Source organism: Lytechinus pictus, chromosome 16, assembly GCF_037042905.1.
Source record: "Lytechinus pictus isolate F3 Inbred chromosome 16, Lp3.0, whole genome shotgun sequence".
NCBI lineage: Eukaryota > Metazoa > Echinodermata > Echinoidea > Temnopleuroida > Toxopneustidae > Lytechinus > Lytechinus pictus.
The window spans coordinates 13232042-13240450 of NC_087260.1; positions in this window are offsets into that span (position 1 = coordinate 13232042).

The window sequence follows — 8409 nt, forward strand, 5'->3', positions numbered from 1 at the left end:
TGTTTTCTTATCTTCTTGTCCTAAACATGTCGACTTGACGAGATTGAGGATCTTGTATTCTTGTCTTCTCATCCTAAATAAGTCGACTTGACGAGATTGAGGATCTTGTCTTCTTATCTTCTCGTCCTGACGAAGTCGACTTGACGAGATTGATGATCTTGTCTTCTCATCTTCTCATCCTAAATAAGTCCACATGTCGAGATAATGAATCTTGTCATCTCGCCTTCTCATCCTAAATAAGTCGACATGTCGAGATAATGGATCTTGTCATCTCGCCTTCTCATCCTAAATAAGTCGACATGTCGAGATAATGGATCTTGTCATCTCGCCTTCTCATCCTAAATAAGTCGACTTGACGAGATTGATGATCTTGTCTTCTCATCTTCTCATCCAAAATAAGTCAACATGTCGAGATAATGGATCTTGTCATCTCGCCTTCTCATCCTAAATAAATCGACATGACAAGATTGAGGATCTCGTATTCTTGTCTTCTTTCCTCGTCTTCTTGTCATCTTGGCTCTTTTTCTCGTCTTCTCATCTTGTCTTCTGGGGGCACGTCTAAGCTTCCGTAGAAGTAGAACCTAAAGCAAAATGTATACTAGGTTAAAAAGTCACACTTTTTCACTCTGGGATTTCGCTTTTTTTATTATAAAGAATTCATCAACTTATCAATTCGTAGGCATGGTGGTGTCAGGGAGAGCATGTTGATATGCCTAGTTACGGTATGTTGCATGTCTATTTACCTCATCATATCCCGTCACACCCCCCCCCCCCCCCACTTCCTAAACTTGTCTGTCTCTCCCTAAGCATTTTCCTTCCATTTTCTCATTATTCTGTTATTACAACTCAGGAAAAGTCACAGACTAGAAAGCTTTCAAGAGGTTTTAATTGTCGCATAGTTTTTTTTTTCAGCGATGATTTCAAAGGATAGGCGACAAACCAAGTTTTATAGGTTTTTGTTGAATAATCGTCACACTGTTATATCGTAAAAACGAGGCGACTTTTTTATTAAAAAACAACATTCGAGAGTGATTAGCTAAAAACATTTCAGTTACCACAGAAGCGAGACAAGAGTAAAAATCTCAGTAAATATTCGTGACTGTAATGGCTCAAATGACTGCATCTTGTATAATTGTTATGTTTTATTTTGTCTCGGTAATTTAAACTTACCGGCAGTAAACGCAGATCAAGCGCAACGAAATGTGTACCATCATGACAAGTACTTTCACGCAAGACTGACAGAACATGCAGAAAAAACACCGTCTCATTATCCGAAAGACATTTCACTGGGGTTTTTTTTTCGACAAAATGTGACCGTGTTTCAGACGAAGGAAAATAAATTGTTCGTCAATTCGAGATGTTACATATTCAATCTGTTGTGACAAAGACGTATTCAATTAGGCATTTTATATTGAAATCGCTCCTAAATATTCGGAGTTGCCATTTCAACAACATCTTTCTGAAAATAATGATCAACACTTGCTCATGCATTGTATAATTAAATATGTGAAGGTTTATCCGTTCTGTCCTTTTTATCAAAGAAGCTATGGTGGATTTCAGATGCTGATTCAAACTCCAGTATCTCATAAAACAGAAAAGGGGATCTAGCCAGATCCGATAACTTTCCTCGGATTATAATTGGCTGAGAAGCACCGGTGTCTGATTGTTACTATGCTTAACTGTCCGATAAAACAGACTTTTTGGTATAAAAATCAGACAAGCCCTTTCAAGAAAATCTACTAGACCCACCCTCCCCCAATTTGCAATTATGCACGGTAAAACTTTGTCATTATCGTCACTACCATGGAAACCTTGATTATTATTTTTTATTGTTATTGGTTGTGGGCCGACTTAATTGTCAGGGCAAAGCTACAATAATATTGTTTAAAAAAAAAACATATTTTTAAGTAACGGCCCCTCGGTTCACTGTTAATATCCCCAGCACTCCTCCCCCCCCCCCCAAGCTGTTCTCGAAGAGCCTGTTTTGATCTCCAATAGCATTTAGAAATGCTTCTGGATATCGCCACTCAACATGCTCAAACCCGGAGCTACTGCTATCTTCTGTATATGTCTTGATTGCCAACGTTTAGCCGCCATAACATTTGTCCCTGCCGATTGTTACCTCGAAAGACTATATAAACCATCTTAACCCCCAGCAACACTACATACGGTGGGGAAGGGTTTTTATATTCTCTTTTATTACAATCGTTCTTGCCGAAAATTCCATTCAATGTCTTCGATCTGTAACTACTGCGAATAAAAGAAATTGGGTAGCGACCGAAGGTGAAGACCGTGAAAGACTGAAAAAAAAAATCGAAGGTTGATCGCACAGTGCGAAGGGTCTTCTTCTTCGTCTTTTGTCTGGGATAAATCCCCTTTGAGCAATTCGACTCCTTCGAGTCATGCTCGTAAAAAGTCTTCACTGACAGTACGACGACAATTGTGTTGTAATAGTACCATAATATCGCATCCCAATAATGTTACGCGTAAATTAAGAAAGACCTCGCTTTTTCATACTTAAATACAGTACACTGTCATGAAAGTGGCAACCTTATTCACCTTGTAAAAAAGTTTACATGTAAGTACTTAAAACTTCAAAATACGACCTTCTTCGAGTTAGAGCAAATGATGGTCTGTGTTTCATTCCAATGCATTTTATGTACTGAGAATATGGAATGAAGAGGTTTCTTTCAAGCTACATGACTAATGTATTATCTAATGGACATTATCATCCATCAGTTGAAAGATTTTCCCCCCTTTATTATTGGTCAGAAACCCGTGTCGCTTAACTGTAAGCTTAATCAACTGATTGTCTGTAATACCTTTTTTTTCCATATGGGTTTTTTAGCTTGCTGTGTGGCCAATGATTTCATATGAAATTGGGTGAAACTTTTAAATTTCATGGATTCAAAATGAGACCAGACCGATTGTTTCCAGCTGAATATTGAATTTAGAATAGTTATAGACCACAAATTTGGGGATTCAACGCTTAAAGATTTGAATTCAAATCATTGATAATTTATAAGCCTTATTGAGGACTCAAACAAAATTGAGATTTTGACTGCTATAGTTTGATTGTCAAAATAACCATGAGGATTTTTTTACGCACTGTTAACATTAAGGTGAGCGAAGTGGTCCACCGTTTAATTTCAAGACAAGAAGTGCAGTAAGAATGCTGATCAATATCTGCCCAATTATTAAGATGATTCTAAATTAAGTGTGGATTACAAAATGATTTATTATTCTAAAAAAAAGATGAATGAAAATCTAATTGGTTGTTTATGTACATATTAACAAATTAGATTTTTAATCGTTTGTAATCCATACTTTCCTGAAATAATCATAGTATATATGTTATAATTGCATTCATCCGTATATCTCGTGCTAACTTAAAAAAAACGACTTCTTCATGACACCCCAATCATGATAATTATTAAATTTTCTTAATATCACCAAGATAGTCATGAAGCAAAAATAAGGGCGATATGATTTTCCCTCTCATCCAATGTACAAATGCATCGAGCATTTCGTGGAAAGTAAAAATGACGCAATTAAAATGAAAATACATTAAATTATCATTATCATTATAATAATTATAGTAGGGACATTTATCGGTAAGCCAACATTTATTCTCGCATCTTCACACACTAGATTATACACGCGGGATTGCAAAGGCTGACATGATTTCTACATGTTGGTTTTGTGTAACTTCTGAACCCTCAGTTCATTTTTATTTCTCAGAGATTATTATTACATAGGAGAAATCAACTTTCAGTATTGTGTGTGGTACATAACAAAAATTAAATGTACACTGTACAGAACGAGAGATGTGTAAGAAATTGATATATATTTCTATATTTTGTTCGTGTGAACGTATTTATACACAGACGAGAGGGTGGTCTAATTGCAGACGATCTGTATAATGTACACATTCTCCACTCATAAAAGAAATTAAGAAATAGATATAATACTAAAATCTAAACATATTCTCAGTGAAGACAACATAAAGCCCTAAACAATTTGAGGAGAGAAGAGGCGACAATGGCCATAAAAAAAGCTTTTAGTGGTCTTGTTTCCAATAAATTAACTTGGCGTAGGCCTTCATGAAAACTTATATGTATATAATATCTAAATACATCTACAGTATAAATTATAATGACATTGTGAACGTGAGGATTGAAGATTGTCATCTTCATTATGTGAGTAAATAATAATCATATCTTCATTATAAGACGGTCGTAAGATTTTTTTATGGTTTCGACATGTTTACAAAAAAGCAACGTCGAGAAAATTCGATGTGTAATGACTTAATTTATAGTGTCACGTCTTTCTTTGTTTATTACCTCCTTCGAATTCTGCTTGTCTCCATGATGGTGAATTTCTTACCTGGGTCGTATTTGCCTTGCGTCGTATCAGATTCTCTGTTTGAAGTGATGTACATGATGGAAGAGACGAGGAAAAACGCCACCAAGATGGATGTTCTTGATAGCCAAGGCTTGTTGAGTGTGCCGATGTTGCTCTGGTCACGTCCCCCGAGACCTACCCTGTGGCGCCAGGGTGGTTTCCTGAGGCGGCCAGACCTTCTCACCGGCCGAGGTCTGATTGCCACTTCCTGTGATTGCATTGCTCTGAAAGCGGACAACAAAAATACAGGAAAAGTTAACATTTCATATGAATACAACACAATAATACCGTACAATTACCATGAGTATCCAAAGAAATAAAATAACGAACAACATTTACGGGGGAAAGGTAATACATTCTTTCTGTACACTAAATAGATCAAGATAAGCGTTGTCAACTCACGGCGCGGGTAGTGCTGGGATGATGATTCTTTTTTTTGGGGGGGTGACGATAAAAGTTGTGGTAGTGAAGATGGTGGTTATGATGACGATCATGTTGCTGCTTCTGCTGCTGCTGATAATGGTGGTGGTGGTGGTGGTGGTGGCGGTGGTGGTGGTGTTAGCAGAGGCGGTGGTGACGATGAAAAAAATGTCATGGTGGTTGTGGCGGAAGCGATGATGATGGTGATTAATGTTTCGTATGGCATGATGATTAAATATACAGAAAACTGTGGTCAGGTAGAGGATGAAGTGATAATTAGAACGACATTTACTAATTATTACTTATTTAAGATACATGATCAGTGTTATTACAGACTGCAACAACAAAGATTTCGGAGACAAAAAATACTAAAATCGAAAAGCGCATTCTCGAACCCGAATTGGAAAGTCTGTACGAATTCATGTATATTTAGGGGTTTTGTTTACAAATTCATCATTAACATGATGATGTTGATGACGATGGTGACTGATGATGATGATGATGATGGTGGTGATGGTGGTGGTGGTGATGATGATGATGGTGATGATGATGATGATGGTAATGATGATAATGATGATGATGATGATGATGATACTGATGATGATGAAGATGATGATGATGATGATGATGATGATGATAGTGAATGTAGTAATAATGAGATGACTGAGAAAATTTAAATCCAGGATATTGCAGTTGCACTTCTGGTATTAAATTTGGGGGTTAGAATGTGAGCAGACACTACATGTACTTTATTTTGATATGAATACTGATGTTCTCATCAAGATCAGTAAACATTTTAATCATTTGTATCATTATTATTATTATTCATTCAATGATTTTTTTATGATAAATGGTCTTTATTTAGCACAACAAATAAAAGAAACTCCAGTTTTAGTAATTTACAATGACCACCTCTTTACCCCCAAAAGCAAATAAAATTTATGCGATTTACCTCGCCAAGCTACCCAAAATTCAAATATAATTCAAAATTTGATTTATCGCTTAGATGCAAACATAATATTGATAAAATAAGATATTCCTAAAATATATATACCCAGTTGTTGTGTGTCCGGACAGGTTGTGTGTCCGGACGATCAATTTTAGAAAGTCATTTGGAAAAAATTACAAGCGAAGTTTCATCAAATTTTAGTACAAAATTTTAGAAAATATTATAGAGAATAAAATAGAAGATGATTACAACTATTGAATTCATATTTTTAGTGTAATCTTAAGACAAAAAAGAAGGCTTCAAAATATAAAGTGTCCGGACACCCGACCCCCCATCCTACATGTAGGAAAATTGGATTTCCTTTTAAATCATCTTTTTTAAATCAAGGATATGGTATCTAATAGGATTAAACATCAATGCCATGGAATCTCATTTATAAATCAATGCCAGTCAGGAATCTCAAAATATAATTTCAACTTGTTTTGTATCAAATTAGATCAAGGTCTCGTTGCTTTAAACTTACCACAGTCCTAGATTCTGCAATATTCTAACGTATATAAGTAACGTTGTTCATAATTTATAATCAAACTCATGGATCCGAAAAGCACTTACAAATTTGCAATAGTTTTGTTAGACACAGAATTAAAGGTGTTCGGACTCATATACTGTCGTCCTGTACCATCATAATAAGGTGCTCTTAAGTAAATATATTTTTTAACAAGCCGCTTTTAATCTGGCCAGATACACAAACTCTGGATAGTATTATGACTAAGTAATAACGTAACAATAAAATTTCTCTTTTCTGTGGTTTGACTTACAGGTTAATGTAGATTAATCAAAGTGTACAAGCCCTACCAAAATAATGTTTTTAAAAAAATAATGTTCCAATTCACATGTTGTCTCGTTCTATCTTTTTTCTATGTTCTACTGCAAGTTTTTATGCCAAGTCAAGCCAGCAATTTTTAAGAATTTTGCAGGCAATATTATTTTTATCGCCCAGCATATTGGGATCACATTTCATAACCATCTCTGCTATTTTGTACATATATATGTCGTGAAATCTAAACAGAAAGAGGGGTCGGCTACCCCCGAACAATTCTTCGCAACCTCATTCGGTTTGCATTTTGAACTCAAAATGATTCGGTGCGGTGTTATCGTTACGCAATGATCTAGAATGTAGATCACATTGAAGATTATATATAGTTACCGTACCCTCGCGCCGCCCCAAACAAAACACTTTATCATAAACAGATGTTTTTATAGATTGTTTAATGCTGAAAATTTTCCATTAGGCCTAGGTCCTAGATCTAAATTCAAATTTAGCAATTCACTCCAATCTGAAAGCAAACCTAGATTAAACTATTTTTTTTAATAAAATAGTCTAAGCCTACCGGTTTTTAGCCGGGGATAGATCGACATCTAATCTAGATCTAGATCTTGACGATATCATGTTTCAAAAAAAGTAGCTAGACCTAGGGCGAGAAGGGGAAAAGATAGTCCTGCAGACGTAGGCCTAGGCCTAATCGTAAAGAAATTTAATGCTATCCAAAGTCCTAGGTCTAAATAATAATAACTAAAGAGAAAGGGAAGCAAACCATTTTCGCGCTAGTCTTTTTATTATTGCAAGTCAAAAAAGATTCCCGTTTTCTTTCTCCGAATGAATCCTGCGCGTAAAGGAATTCCCCACGAAAATCCAAAGAAAACAAAATGTTGACAGTGGAATTACTCATCTCAAGACGAGACAGAAGAGCGAGAGAAACAAGGGCAAAGGAGTGACAGCAACATCATTTATCACCGCTTCCAAAAATACAGGCACCTCCGCATCCCACAACACCAATCCTTTTTTGTTTAAGAACAGCTTTCCTTTTCATTAGGAGTCTTAAAACTCTGTTTATAAATTTAGTTAACGAAATAAAAATACAAAAACACACATTATACAGTTGTTATTTACCTTATTGAGTGTTCATTTCCCTTCATAAAGATTTCCTTATTTCCTTAAAATTGAAAGTAAAATCCAGTTATTGTCCGAGTTTTGTGTATTTTGCGAGTTTCTTGTCTTTGGCGGCTGCTTGCAGGCAGTGTTTTGTGCACCTTTTTTGTGGCGGTTGCTGATATGCACGCTATATGGTAAACGTATGCGCGAGCGCGTTGTCTGCTGCTCATCCATTGACCACTGTACTGTAACAGCGCGCGCTGTAAAGACCGATCGTTGCTGGGGGCAACCGCTGCACAAAATGCATGGAAGGATAACGGGACTCCATTTAATCAATTTCTTCAAGAAGTTACGTCACAAAGGAAACTCCCCCGAGAGAAAAAAGGTAGATACAATAGCCTTTACAAAAAGATATATTCACGAGTCGGAGGCTCATTATTAATTAAAATTAGGGGGACGTCGTGTTTATTGGGTGCTTGGAAAAACACCGGGATCATCTCCAAGTCAGCAAACAAAAATATTCTCGCGAGGAAATAGACTTTGTCTGCATTCTCAGGTGTCGTAAACAATAAACAAAGAACAATTAATAATAACGTTGAATTTCCTATGGCTTTGTAATTGATGAATCGAGCATACATTGTTAAATTGAAAAGAAAAGCCTGTAAATTGTAATAAAATCCATTATCATGAGTATCATCTCTCT